Consider the following 15,133-nt stretch of genomic DNA (forward strand, 5'->3'; position numbering starts at 1 on the left):
GAAAAGCTAACAAGACACCCGACACCGGAAAGAGCCCCGGAGAGTGAGCCGAACAAGCCACCAGCGCTGCCGCCCTTCTCCCGATACACATGCCGACGGCAGAGGACGCTCCCAGAGCACTCAGTGCGCCTGGCCCAGTGCAGGAAGGTCACACGGACGGACGGACGGAGTGGCAGAGCCACAAAGGCCTGAAGGCAGGAACCTGTGTGCGGTGGCATTTAATGCCCCTATTTTGCCAGCAGGGAGAGAGTCTGAGACAGGGCAACTAAACACTAAAACTCGCCTCCACTCACCACCCAGCTGGCCTGAGGCACCTGGTAGGTCTGAGAGGCTCTCAGATCCGAGGGGCCAACGAGGGTCACAGAGTTGCAGAGTCCACACAACCCGTCAGAGCAGCGTGCCCCACTGGCACCCCTGGGTCGTGGGGGTGCTACCACCTGGCCACTTGGCCCTTATGGCCTCAGAGTCCCACTCAGCCCCCACTGTGTTCCCACGCCCAACCACTGACAACAAGTGGGGAGGGAACTCAATCCAGGGCTGAGGGGCAAGGCTCACCACCTCCCCCCCCACCTCCCTCCTGTTAGAGGCTGGCTCCCAGCTTGAGTGGCAGCTAGGGACAGAAAGGACGAAGTGACTTTATGTTTAGAGCTGCTGGATTCTCAGACCTGGGGGCCTATTAATATTTTCCTAGGGCCGGGACAGTCTCACCCCTAATTAAGAACTTCTCAGTTTTAGGAGAAATCTGCATGCCCATTGGGAAGGTCATTCACACCTGCCCTCCTTTGGGGGGGTTCTCCTTAACACTCTGGGATTCCCCAAAGCCTGGCAGGCCACTGCCTTACCCGGTCCCCATTCGGATTCAGCTGCCCCTCAAAGGAAGACTCCTGTGAGCCCCTGTGTCCTCACAGCACCTCTTCGGGCTGCTATCAACCCTTCATATGCTGGACTAGGCTAGCACGCCCCCCCACCCCCACCCCACTGCTCACCGCTCCCCTGGCCTCCAGACCCCCTTTCCCATCTTTTTGCCTGGCATTCTCTTCCTCTTCCTCGCCCAGCAGCTCAAACCTCCCTTTACTCAAATCTGAGGCCAAGGCCTGGCTACTTTGCCATATGTGGCATGTCCACCTCAGTGCTTGGCTCTGCCCTCTGCCCGGGCCCCTGCAGGCACTGCCCTCCACCATACCAGCTTCACGGCCCCCTGACCAACCCAAGCACACTGCTCCTCCCAGAACACTACCCACGGGTGCCTGGAGCTCTCCCCGCTGACAAGGCGTGCGGGCACCCCTGCCCCCTCGTGCAGCCTCTGCTCCTGCTGATTCCCAGTATGGCATCCTTGAGGACAGGTGGTACCTGATTTGTCAGGGCTCCAGCCCCTGGCAGGGCACCGTGAGGTCTGCCCATGAGTCTCTGCCAGCACTGGCTCCCCGCCTGTGAAAGCATGCCCTGGGGAAGAAGCAGCCTACCCGTCTCCCCCAGGAAGCCCGTCTCAAACCCACACTCCCGAGTGATCCCTCCTTCCTGAGCCCTCCTCCACCGCCCAGGCCTCCTCCCACCAGGCCACCTCGCTCCTGACTGCGGAGCGCCCCCAGGTAGCAGGTGGCAGCCAGAGTGCTCTGCAGCCATTGTCCTGTTGACTCCCCACAGCCTCCTCACCAAGAAGGCATTGCTCAGCTGTCAGTGATGAGGAGCCCTGAGGTCACAGGTCTGTGCTTGTACAGGCCACACATCTCCATCTGCAGGGACCACGGAGCTCTGCCTCTCCCAGGAGCCAGCCTCTCTCCTCTCCTCCCCTCAGTTCTAGGAGCAGGAGGTGTTCTACTGCCATATTTCCCCCCCTAGGTGGGGCGGGGGGCGGGGGGGAGGGGGCGGGGGGCGGGGGGGAGGGGGCGGAGGGCTGGACCTCGTCTTCTTTATCTCAGGATTCATCTGGAGCCCTGGCACAGAGACGCTCCAGGCGTCAGCTGTCTGCATTTCCAAAGTCAGGGCTGACAGTGGGAGCCGCGAGGGAGTCTGGCTTGGGTGGAGGGTAGGGCAGAGGTGGTGTGGGTGCAATGCCCGGCGGCCATGCAGAGCCCAGAGGAGTGGGGTGAAGCCCTCCTCAGGGAGATGCCATGCCAGGAGACCCACTAGACACACGTGGCCACCAACCCAGCAGGAGGAGCAGGTGGCAGGGAGGAGCTCCTTCCCAAACATCAATTGGTTACCTCCTGCACATGCCCCGACCAGGGCCTGGGCCAGGGAGGAGCCTGCAATGAAGGTACATGCCCTGGACCGGAATCGAACCCGGGACCCTTCATTCTGAAGGCTGACGATGCTCTATCCACAGAGGCAAACCGGCCAGGGCCAGAAATCTGACTTTGTATGTGAGACTGATTTTTTAATGTTGGCTACCAATGAAAAAGCTTTACACATTATCTAAGCCAAACAGATCACTGCCCTGGGTGCCCCAGCCCGCAGGGCCCCTGCTACCAGGTCTGCCCGGAGCGTGCCCCAAGCAGGCACACACCCAGGGCCCTGGCCACTCCAAGGCAGGCCACCCTTCGCACTGCCTGGGCCCGGCCCGGCTTTGGCCCCGAAGTGGTGTGAGGTTCGAGGATGTGGAAACAACACTGGGCAGCTGCTGGACTCCTCAGCCCGAGGGAGACTTTCCAGTCCAGCGCCGTTAGGGGCGGGCACAGCCACTGAGTGCGTCAGAGCCAGGGGAGGGGGAGGGCCGGCAGGCACCTTCACAAGTGGCTGTTGCTTTGATGTGCTTCCTTCGTTTATATTCAAACTGTTAAACACCATAAATGAAAAACGTGACCATTTTTATGTTTGACCCACAACTAGAAGAAACCGGGCCCCGGCTCTTTCCCGAGGTGGGGCCAGCCAATCCATCTCCCTGTTAAGAGTCATCAGACTTTGAGAGCCCAGCAGGAGCCAAATCAGGGAAACTTCCTGAACACGAGGAGGGCATGGCAATGAGCAGCCTGGGGTGGCGTGGGATTTTCCTCTGCAGAGGCTGTAAAGCCGGCCTGGGGGGGTGGGGGGGGGGGACTGCCTGGCTCTGGAGGGTTGGACAGGGCTGAAGGTGGGGTGGAACGACTGATTTAAACTCTGATGTAAGCCCACTCCAGAGAAGGCCACTTTTCACCTCTCTCTCCCCAAGCTCTCCACAGCCGCCGCATTTTCCCTGCTCTCTTACCAGCCTGGCCAGGCTGGACGACTAGCCCCGGATGGCAGAGAGGGGCAAACAGAGTGGGCAGACCTGCACCCCCCCCCCCGCGCCCCCGGGGATCAAACCCCCAACCTAGTATGTGCCCTGACCGTGAATGGAACCTGAAACCTTCAACCACCGAGCCACTTGGCCAGGGCTTACATACAGCACTTTATAGGTCATGAGTCAAAGCATTCAACCTTCTGCTAGGCATGCAACCTTGGCACATGGCTCAACCCTTTGTGCCTCAGCTTCCTCACCGGCGAAGAACAGTACCCACCTCGCAGGGCTGTTTTAAGGACAGAATGAGCTACTATGAGCAAGTACTTAGAACAGCACCTGGCAAATGAGGTGTTTGCTATTATTATTCTCATTGTGTTGTAGGAACTCTTGTCAAAGTCCCCCCTCCACCAAACTGGCCAGAGGGGTGCTCGACCCGCATGGAGCGGTGTTTTCTGATTGTCCCGAAGTGCTCAGGAGAAGGGGGTGGGGGGGAGGGGAGGGAAAGACAGGCACTCCCTTAGAATCACCTGGTACAGCCACTCCCCCGGGAGACTCAGCCACTCAGCTAGGCCACCCTAGGGCTCAACAGGAAGTTTTACTTCTGATGACAAGAGGAATAATCGAGACCCGCAGTCCGTGCTGGCTTGTCTCAGGAGTGCAGATAAAGGGAAAAGCTGATCCCCAGCGTTCTTGCTGGTTCCTACTGCGGGTAAAGGTGTGGGACTGGGGTGCAGAATTTCTGTTTAGGCAAGTCCTTAAATATATATATATATATATATATATATATATATATATATATATATATATATATATTTCAGAGAGGAAGGGAGAGGGAGAGAGAGATAGAAACTTCAATGATGAGAGAGAAACATTGATCGGCTGCCTCCTGCATGCCCCCTACTGGGGATTGAGCCAGCAACCTGGGCACGCATTGAACCCGGGACCCTTCACCGACGCTCTATCCACTGAACCAAATCAGCCAGGGCTTTAGCCAAGTCCTATAATGGCTCTTTTCAGATATAAAAGGACAGGCCTACGGCCTAGTCTAAATAGCTGTCATTATTGCTCTGCAGTCAAAAGTAATGGAAAATTGGAGTTTTCAGAAGTTCTGGGGATACTGTCCAGGAAAATTGGCCCCTGGAAAACGGCAGTCAGCTGAGCTTGAGGAGACAGCCAGCCAGCAAGCAACTCTCCAAGGGCGTGAGCAGGCAAGGCGGCTGTCTGAGGAGCTTAACTTCTGCCCTGTTCTGAGCAGCGGGTGACCCCCTCCTACACGTGGTGGGAGCTGTTACAGACAGCAGCCTCATTGCCTGGTGAGGCTCAGGAAATGAGGAAGCCAGTGACTACTGTAAGCATGCAAAGCGTGGCAGCTGACCCTGCCGAGGCCAGGCAGCCAGCGGGCACAGGCCCCACCCGAAACCCCTAGAAATACTGCAGATTTCGTCAATGCTTGACTAATTTTTTTTTTTTAAATAATATACTCAGAGCACTTCTACAAGGAGAAATCCTTCGGGAAGAATGAAGAAATATTGGGGGAACCACCGCCCCAGTTCCACATGTGTGGGTTGAGGCCTGACCCCATATAACTGGGCTAGAGCAAAAAGAGGGACAGGTGGCTGGGACATCTGGCCCCTGTTACAATCCTGGCAAAGGAGGCTCACAGCATGGGGGACTAGCCCAAGGTCACAGAGACCACAGGGAGGGCAGCTCACGCCCATGTCCCGGCCCACTTCCCTGTGGGTCTGCTGAGGAAGGAAGGACGGACTGAGGGTTCCCTGCGGCCCCTCTGGCTGCCAGTTCTGCAGCCCTGCTGGTGGGCCCAGACCCCTGCCGGGGGCCCACTCCTGCCACACAGAGGCCCACCCAGCCCTCCGCCCAGCTCCCCTACTCACACCAGCCCCAAACAGAAAAAGCCCGTTACACGCTTTGTTAGAACGGTTATTTTGTTCAAGTGCCAAGTGACTTGCTCCTGCTCCCCCTTTCCATGCCTCCAGCCGGCCCCAGTTTGAGTCCAGAAGTAAAACAAAGGCTTTGTTTCTTTATTTTGATTTCCTCCGTGAAATCTCAAACATGCAGGAAACACCCACCCAGTCGCAGAGAAGTGGACTCGGGCCGCTGTCCGCTTCGGGAGGGTGGGTCTGGGGGTCAGGGAGGGGGGTGGGTGCGAAGGCTCTGATGCCAGCTGCCCTTGGCTCCCGGGAGTGCCACCAGGACACCTGGGGCCTGGCTTCCTTTGCAGGAAAAGGGCCTGGGTGTGAGGGGCACGAGGCCGTCCCAGCTGTGCTGCCCAAGTCTCTCGACCTGAGGAATGTGGGTGTGGAGGGATGGCTGGGAAGACACATCTCATACAAGTCATATTTTTTCCCCCCATAGATGCCCCAAGGCTTCGGGACAGTGGCTCCACCCTTTCCCATCATCTCCGGCTCCAATAAAGCAGCCATTGAAAGAAGAGCATGACAGAGGCTATTTTGGGCTGCTGAGCCTGCTTGTGAGAGAATGGTCCTCGCCAGGAAAGACGGGTTTGCCTCCATCTCTTCCTTGGGACCTCGCTTCCAGTGGAGTGAGAATGAAAAGGGCTGAATCTGTGGGTTATCTAAAAAGGGAGATTTTCAAGAAGCTATGTTGAAAATCTAAACGATGAAACGAAAATCCTTACACTGAATGAAAATTAACTTTGCTTTGGAAATGATCATAGAATACTTTGGGGAGGCGAGGGGCCGAGGCCTCCCAACCCCACCACACCTTCAGCACCCTCCACGCAGCTCCACTGCCTACGGACACTTTCACTTTTCGTCTGGGTACCTGGGACACGAGGGGCAGCCTAACACACAGTAGGTAGAACAGGTTCTTTCAAAAACAGAACTTTCCTTTAAAAAGTGGGCCTGCATACTCTACCCAGCAAAGCTATCATTCAGAATTGAAGGTCAGATCAAGAGCTTCACAGATAAGGAAAAGCTAAAGGAGTCCATCACCACCAAAGCAGGATTATATGAAATGCTGAAGGGTATTCTTTAAGAAGGGGAAGAAGAATAAAAAGGTAAAGATAAAAATTATGAACAACAAAGGGACAACAAATACACATCTATCAACAAGTGAATCTAAAAATCAAGTGAATCAAAAAACTGTTGAACAGAATAAACTGGTGAATAGAATAGAATCAGGGGCATAGAAAGGGAGTGGACTGACTATTCTCGGGGGGGGGGGGGAGGGGTGGGGGGGGAGGGAAGAGACTGGCCAAAAATCGTGCACCTAAGGACGAGGACAGTGGGGGTGGGGGTAAGGGCATGGGGTGGGGTGGGAACTGGGTGGAAAAAAAAAAAAGTGGGCTTGCAGCCTCATTGCAAATGAAAAGGTTTGACAGACTTCGGGAGACACTCTTCTGGTTCATTGGCCTGTTGATTCCTATGCAGAGCAACACAACGTGCATTCCTCCAGTTTTGTAGTGTATTTTACTATGTGGTAGGACTAGCCCCTTCCTACTTACTAAAGGGTCTATCAGCAAGGGAATAAAATGCTCAAATCTGATTTTGAGATACTTCATTTTGGTTATCTTTAGGATAGATGTGGGGGGCGGGGGGGGGGCAGGTAAAATTAGAGATAGAGAGCCCTGGCCAGGTAGCTCGTTTGGTTGGAGCATTGTCCCGATGTGACAAGGTGATAGGTCCGATCCCCAGTCAGGGCACATACAGGAATCAGCCAATGAATGCATGGATAAGGGGAACAACAAACTGATCTCTCTCTCCTCTCTCTCTCTCTAGCTACCTTCCTCTCTCTCTAAAATCAGTAAATTTAAAGTTATTTTTAAATTAGAGATAGAGAAGCCATTCCAATGCTATTGCAGTAATCTAAGTGAGAGATGTTAAGGCTGGAGCCAAAGGAGAGAGATGGTTAGAAATAATGGGAGGAGTTTAAGAAATAACCAAAACCATCAATATTTGGAAAAAAGAGTAGGTGTGTACACATAACATGCATGCATATTTGTGTGTAGTCAAATGGAATTGGTTTTCTAATATGTCTAACTGCCTTCACTGGTACAGTCCCTGATCACTTCTGTGGGAGACAAACCCCAACAAAGCAGGTTCTCTCAAGGTCTGCGGCCCCCAGCCCTGGCTGGCTTTGCAGCATCTCCATCCGAGGGAGGGAGGAGGGCACAGGCAGGGACAGAACACATTTCCACTCCGTCTTACCACTTAATAAAGAGAACTCGGGGGCCACCTCAGGTCCCCAATGTTTTACTATGAAATCAGTTCAGATCTTTGCTCCTGATGGTGCATGACTCCCTGCAGATGGGGCGTGTGGACGGCTTTTCCAGAAGCATTCACATCATCCCTGCCCAGCTTTTAAAAGCACTGCTCTGCTAGCTGCTCTAACCCAAGCTCCAGCCCCACGCAAGCGGGATGGCATCAGCCTCAGCATGGAGGCAGCCGGGGGTGGAAAGCAGAAGGTGTGAGCAGTTGGGTGAGAAACGTCTCCTGCTGTCATGGAGCGCTCGCACCCTCTGCAGCTGGGGAGCCGCCTCGCCCTCGCCCTCCCCCCGGACCAGGGGCCAGGCACCCTCTTTCTGGGAAGGCTGAGGAAAGGGAAACATGGAAAGCTGAAGTTAGGGATTAGAAAGGTTCTAGGTTGGACTGCAGCCTTCCTTCCTTTAATGTTTCTATTCCAATACTTTAGAATAGAAAATGTATTTTATTACAGATCTCGTGAGCTGCTCATCGAATTGTTGTCATCTAATTATAAAATGAAAATCATGTTTATTCTCTCTCTTCTCCAAATATATACACCCACCGTGTAAATGACAGCTCCGTTTGCACAGCTGCCGCTACATTATGCTCTGCAGTCTGGCCTGAGCCCACAGGGTGAAGGCAGATGTTCTCTGAGGGTGAATCCACTTTTTTGAAAAGGGTTAAATCCAAAAATGCACACTCATCCTACTCCCCTGTGGCTCCTCCCCAGCGTGGTCAGAGGCAGCAAAAGGATCCAGCAACAACCTCCATGGACAAACCAGGAGGTGTTTTCATTGAACCAGCTGAGGATCTGAGCTGAAAGAGCCGGTGTGTGGGAACCCCGGAGGCAGGCTCCGAAAGCCGCCGCAGGCAGAGGACCCCCACACCGAAGACGAGGGGTGTGTTTTAGGTCCTGCACCATCATGAAAAGGGCCACATGGGCAGTAGGTTGATGGTATTTATTATACCATCCCTTATGGTTTTGGCTTTTAATTTCTTTTTAATTCAAAAATATACCAAGTGCACAAATGATTTAGAGGCTTGTGATTGACTGTAAGATTAGTGACAGCTCTGGCCGGGTGGCTCAGTAGGTTGGAGTGTCGTCCCGTACACCAAATGGTTGAGGGTTTGATTCTCTGTCAGGGCACATACCCGGAGTGTGCGATACGATCTGGTTGGGGTGTGTGGAGGAGGCAGCAGATCGATGCTTCTCTCTCACATCAATGTTTCTTTCTCTCTCTCTCTCTTTCTCTCTCTCTCTCCCCCCCACCCCCCTCTCTAAAATCAATGAAAACATATCCTCAGGTGAGAATTAAAAAAAAAGATGAGTGAGTGTCAGGGAAACCCACTGTCATCAGGGTCCTCCCTCCGCCTCTGCCAGCAGCCGCTCCGGCACCTCTGTGCCTCTGCTGCCGCCTACGTCCGGTGCTCCCTCCTTTCTCCCCGGAGACCTCTGCTCCACGCTTCGCTGATTACATGAGGCCAGGCCCCAAGGACATGTCCCGTGAGCAGCAGGAGAGAAGGGACGTGCCGCTTTGGGCTCCCCAGTGCTGGGAGCAGTGCAGGGTGACAGGAGCACCTGCTGTGGGACCAAGCAGAGTCCTTCCGGCCTGCTTCTCTCCGGCTGGGGCTGTGGGTGGCCTGCTTAACCTCCCTGGGCCTGTTTCTTCATCTGTAAAAGGCTAATGGCAAAATTATAAAATAAAATGGCGAATAGAGAGAGCCTGGCCCATGAGTCTTCTTTGTTGCAGGAAAGATGGGAAGGAGGAAGGGTGGGGAGGGAAGGAGGGAGGGAGGAGCGGGCGGACATACAGAGAGGCTGTCTTTAAACCCTGCTGTTTGAGGAGCAGTTGACGAAAGTGGAGCTGCTGGTGCTGGAGGAAAGCATGATTGTCACAGGTTTGTGTGGGACAGATCCAGTGGGACCGCTCGCGTGAGGAAGGAGAAGACTTTGCAAGGGTGACAGACCCCCAGATGGAGGGGCCTGACTTGGGCAACAAGCTCCCTGCCTCTAGAAGGGTCCAGCTGAAGCCCACAGGCTGCACTGCCGAAAGTTTCCCAGCCTGAACTCAAGGGGTCACTTAAAAATCTTCCTTTAGCCTTAGTCGGAGCTAAATATCCATTTAAAAAAAAACGGCTTGAGGTGATGCCTGCATTTTTTGTAAGTGTAAACAAGTCTCTAAATAAAAGCTGTATGTGACCCACCTAAGATCATGGCGCTCACCACGGAGAAATATGCTCTCTGGGTCTGAATCCAGTCCACACAGGCTCCAGGGGGCCCCGCCGGGGCTATCAGCCTGTTATCTGAAGGTTGCTTGAATGCTGATAATGCTCTTCATTTTTATAACCCTTTCTGGTTTCCCAAGCACGTTCTCATCTGTGTACTTCATCTAATCCCCATGACAACCCTGAGGGCTCAGCCGAGAAGTCACAGATGGTGCCTGGCCCCTGCAGCACGGGACCCACCCGAGGCCCTATACATAGTCACAGAGGCACGGAACCAGCTCAGAGCTCCCAACTCCCCACCCCACCCTCCTGCATGCTGCACAGCCAAATCCTTTCCTGGTGCTCCCCAAAATCTTCCCCAGTGCTCCCCAAAACCTCATTAGCAAAACATTAGGTGTCAATTTAGATAGACACATGCCAGGCTCTTTTGATGAGACCCAGGATGTCACGTCAACAACCGGTAATGACCCACACTGTCATTTGGCCACTGGCCATCCGCAGGCCTCACTGAGTAAGCCACCAAGAATACTGAAGGACAATGAGTACTAAAGGACATGGCTACGTTAGGACCCCTGCAAGAGAGATGGCTGCAGAAGGCTGCCTCGGGTCATGCTAACAGGTTAAAAGGGCCTAGGGCAGCCGTGGGCAAACTACGGCCTGCAGGACTGATCCGGCAGTTTGAAATGAATAAAACTAAAAAAAAAAAAAAAAAAAAAAGACCGTACCCTTTTATGTAATGATGTTTACTTTGAATTTATATTAGTTCACACAAACACTCCATCCATGCTTTTGTTCCGGCCCTCCGGTCCAGTTTAAGAGCCCATTGCGGCCCTCAAGTCAAAAAGTTTGCCCACCCCTGGCCTAGGGGCTCAGTGGTGGGGGCCAGGCCAAGGAGGGCCAGGGGGAGGAGTCTCTGAGAACAGGCAGGACAACCACATCACAGGCAGCAGGAATGCTACCCAGAAGACTGGAGACGGACACAGGGAATGCGTGGCAGGTACCAAGGAGTGCAACCATGGCTGTCTGACGCATGAGGCGGCGGCAGCACTGCTGGCTCTATGGTCAGTTCCGCAAGACAGACCCGCTGGCGGACTGCATAGACTTCAACTCAGACTGAGAACTGACAACCGTCCACTCTGTTTCCATTCTGGTCACTGCCTCTAACACGAAGGCACGCTGGCCTGGCCGGAAGGCAGAGGGACACGGTAAGTCCTAAGTAAACAGCACCGAAGTAACATGGCTTAGACCGGGGGCTCTAGCTGGGACCCAGCCCTCGTTTTCAGAAGATCCATGAAGCCTCTGAACTGTATGCCCAACTTTGTACATCTGAGCAACTTTTCTCTGGGCTTCTTTCTCCCTGGCATGTTCAAGAGGCTGTGGCCCAAGAAAGTAAAATCCACTGCTCTGTACCTCAGACCCTCAGCCTACTTGGCTGCCTGTTCCATGCAAGAACTTGCTGGAAGTGGCACTAACAACCATCCCAATCCCTGTCGATAGACCTCACGTGAGCTGAGAGCATCTTTGGGAGATCTAAAGTCTGCTTAATCCACCAGTACTTGGGGTTTATTATTTGCAGCCCAAAGCATCCCCTCTGACCCAGTACCAGAGGGCCCAGTGACATCACCCAAGACGACGAGGGTTGGCAAGGCCTCAGCGCCCACTAACAGAATTCCTCTCAAAGCGCAGCCCCTAGAGCAGCAGTTCTCAACCTGTGGGTCGCGACCTCTTTGGGGGTTGAACGACCCTTTCACAGGGGTCGCCTAAATACATCCTGCGTATCAGATATTTACATCGCGATTCGTAACAGTAGCAACATTACAGTTATGAAGTAGCAACGAGAATAATTTTATGGTTGGGGGGTCACCACAACATGAAGAACTGTATTAAAGGGTCGCGGCATTAGGAAGGTTGAGTCTAGAGAATGGGCACCTGCCAGATGCCTCAGAGCACAGGGTACTCCCCCAGCGCCTTCCTCTTTCTCCTCCCCAGACAAAGGTAACTGTGCCTGCCCTGGGCCCGGAACTCTGTGCACACCCTGCGGACACCTGAGGACATTCCAGCTTTGCACGGGAAGGTGCGCCCACTTGGTTCCCGTGCGCCCCTGAGCAGGTATGTTTTCAATCACTTGCAGGGAGGCACCCTCCATCTGGGGGCATTTCCTGGGTAGAACAATGATTACACCAGATGTGGGATATAAAATGGAGGTCGCACTTCCCTGAGAGCGCACTCGATCTAGCAGGCTGGCCAACATGTGATTCTGACTGATGTCAGAGCCAGCCGCCCCGGAGCTGGTTCAGTCCATCGGAGCCCAGCAGGTCCCCCTGGTTCCAGGATCACTGGCGCCCGGGAAGCAACCCCAGGGATCACACACTTGTCACTTTATAGGCAGATCAGATCGCGGAAGGCATGAAACATCTGCGGCTAGAGCCAATAATAAAATAAAAGTTATGCCCGTCACAAAAATGTCTTATGTAGATGAAAACAGGAGTCGTGGAAAAATACAAACTGCCTTATGCCGGAGCAAAGCTGGCAACTCCGGGAGGCTGTGGATTGCCTCACAGAGCTCCGCAGGGGCCCCGGCCCCCCCCTCCCCACTCCCCAGAAAGAGGCTGGCAGACCCTGCCGCTTTGAAAACCCCAGAGCATCAAAGCCCCACACCTCCTGCCCTGGCAGGGAAAGGACAAACGACACCGTCAAGCACAGACGGAGACTCCGGCTGACTGGCCGCTGGGCCGCGAGGACAGGCCATGGGTGAACGCTGTGGCCTGAAACATATTCCACCCCCGTCAGCAGGGACATGCAATTTACAGGAAATTAGGAGACTTACAAAATGTGAGCCAGCTCGAGTTTCTTCCTTCAGAAGAGCAGGAGCAAGTCTAAGAACTGTCTCCGTGAAAGTGCATTGTTCACAGCGAAGCCCCTGACACGTGTCGGTTATTAAACACGAACAGCTCACCACCCCACACGCCAGCTCACCAGGGGATGGCCACAGAGCAAAAGTGTAACCCAGGCTGCGCCTGGAGCCTTCCAGCCCAGGGCAGCCGGACCCTCCCCGCTGCCGGCTCTGAAGCCGGATCCCAGACAGGATGGCGGGCATGTGATGGGCCTTTCGGCCCCAGTTCACCCCCCGCGTATGGGGGTGATAATAAAACCTTTCGGAAGGAGTCTCCTCAGATGATGAGCAGGCACGTCCCTGTCTGGGCTGCCGTGTGCCCTGATGGCTGCTCTGTCAGCAGCGCCTCAGGGTTTTCCCAGGCAGATCTCCTCATTACTCCCGCTGCCAGGAAGGTCACTCACGCTTATGCGGCCACAAGTCTGAGCCTTGTCCGTCACCCTCTCCGTCAGGTCCAGGGGCAGAGCTGGGTCCTGGAGCGGCAGGAACCATTCCAGCCCTGAGCTCTGTGATCAGGGCCATGATGACAGTGGCTCTTGTCCACCTCTCCAGACGCCGCCAGCACAGACCTCGGGTCCGGCCACAGGCTAACTGGGCGTCCCGTGCCCTGGCTCCTGCCAGGCACCAACTCCTCTAGGAGGCCCTCGCGGACCTTCCACACTATCTGCTCCCAGAAACCCTAAGCTTCCCGGGGGCCCAGGACCGACCACGCTGAGCTGTGGCTCATTGCTCCCAGCCCTTCCCCGCGAGCAGCAGCTGGCACTGTGCCCCCCCCCCCCATACACACACACACACACACACACACACACACACACACACACACGGTGGGCGCCCCGGCCAGGTCTGGTCAATGAATGAGCCCAGCCCGGCCCGTGAGCAGAGCCCCGCGCGCAGGGAAGGCTTGTTGATGAAGAAGGTGCTGTTTGTTATTCAGCTGGATCTGACAACTCTTCCCGCGGATCCCAGCGCCCGTCAACGCCATTTTAGAAGGGGAGAAAGCGCCCCCCCACCCCTCCCCAGCCCCACCCCACCCCACCCCAGCCCCGCTACCCACCACCCCGCGGGGTCTCGCCGGGGCAAACAAGGAACCCAAGTGCGGTTAGCACAACAGAGGCTTTGGGGGCGGCGGGCAGGCCCTCCCCACTGGAGTCTCACTCGTGGCCGATTTCACGACCGCACACCGTTATTCGGGAGCCTGGGGTGGCGGCCCAAAGCCACTCGGCGTCAGCCCCGGAGCGCACGCAGCTAGGAGCGCGCGGCCCGGCCGGGGGCGGCCACACCTCCAGCCCCGGAACAAAGCGCCCGCCCGGACCGGGGGCCGCGCGGCCGGGCCCCTTCCCCTCTCCTCCGCTCGGGGCCCCGCCTGCCCCGACCACTCACCGCACGCTCCAGCCCTGGCGGGGCTCCGGCCTCAGGTCGCCTCCCTCATGCTCCAGCCGGACTGACGGCTGCTGGCCCGCCGGCCCGCCGGCGGCTCTGGCCCGTCCCCGCCCCGGCGCCTCCTTAAAGCGACCGCGCCGCCCGAGTGCGCCCCGAGCGCCTGCCGCGCGGCGCATTCCTTATATTGCAACAGCGCTGCTAAAAATAGAGCGCGGCGGGCGCGGGGGGAGCCGGGCCCCCAGCGGCGACCCCGCCGTGCCCGCCTGCGCCCCGGCGCCCGCCCGCGCGGCCCGCGAAGTGCCAACCTCCTGTGCGGACTCCCCCGGCCCCGGCAGGGCGCGCGAGCCTGACCACAGCACAGGCCGGCGCTGCCGCCTCCCCCGCGGCCCCGCGCACTTACCCGGGTCCGACGCGCGGTGCCGCGGAGCAGGCTTTAAGGCGGACGCAGAATGGGAATTCGTCCGGCCCCTTTAAGGGCCTCTGCGCTCCGACCTTTAAATCTCCGCTCCGCTCGGCCAACTTCTGAGCCGCCCGGGTCCTGGGCGACCGGGATCGCCACCCTCGCCGGCTCCCCGAGAACCCCAGGGCGTGTGTCTTCTGGATCCTGCCTCCAGGGCCGCCTTTCCCTCCGGCTGCACCATGCCTGGGCTCAAAGTTCGTTCCCTGGGACGCGGCTGGGACAGGCGACACTCACGCTCCGTTTCATTGTTTCGGTTCCGCTAACTCCTCCACGGGCGTCATTTTCCCTCTTTTAAAAATAAAGGTACAATTCGCATACCATAAAATTCCACCCTTTATTCGATTTAGTGGTTTGTAGTGCATTCCCAAAAGTTGCGCAACCCTCACCATGATCAATTTCCAGAACATTTTCATACCCCCCCCCCCCCAAGGAACTGTGCCCATTTGCAGTCACTCCTCCTTTCCGGCCCCCCTGACGCCTCACCCCCCACCCCCACCTCCCACACTCCCTGGAAATCACTAACCTAAGTTTTCAATTTGCCAGTTCAGGACATTTCGTATGTTGAATCATACAACATGTGGTCTTTTGTGACCAGCTTCTTACACGTTGCACAATGCTTTCAAGGTTTATCTACGTTGCAGCATGTAGGAGCACGTCATTCCATTTCATGACGGAACAGTATTCCATCCCATGTGTACACCACCTTTTGTTTACCCACTCATCAGCTGATGGACAGTTAGCTTGCGTGTGCT

The 15,133-nt window shown here is 55.8% G+C and overlaps 1 protein-coding gene across 3 annotated transcripts in view; it reads right to left on the reverse strand.

Moving 5' to 3' along the window:
* MRAS (muscle RAS oncogene homolog) overlaps nt 1–14,673 on the reverse strand; it is a 39,153-nt gene extending 24,480 nt beyond the window's left edge. Inside the window, exon 1 of one of the 3 annotated variants that reach the window (XM_081106157.1) lies at nt 14,322–14,673. The gene's annotated coding sequence lies outside the window, so the exon portion shown is untranslated. Of the gene's footprint in view, nt 1–12,475; nt 13,287–13,921; nt 14,071–14,321 lie in introns of those variants that run through there. The other 2 variants (XM_081106156.1, XM_081106158.1) reach the window with 2 other exon arrangements.
* Nucleotides 14,674–15,133: the final 460 nt, after the last annotated feature.

Source organism: Myotis nattereri (assembly GCF_964212035.1).
Source record: "Myotis nattereri genome assembly, chromosome: 14".
NCBI lineage: Eukaryota > Metazoa > Chordata > Mammalia > Chiroptera > Vespertilionidae > Myotis > Myotis nattereri.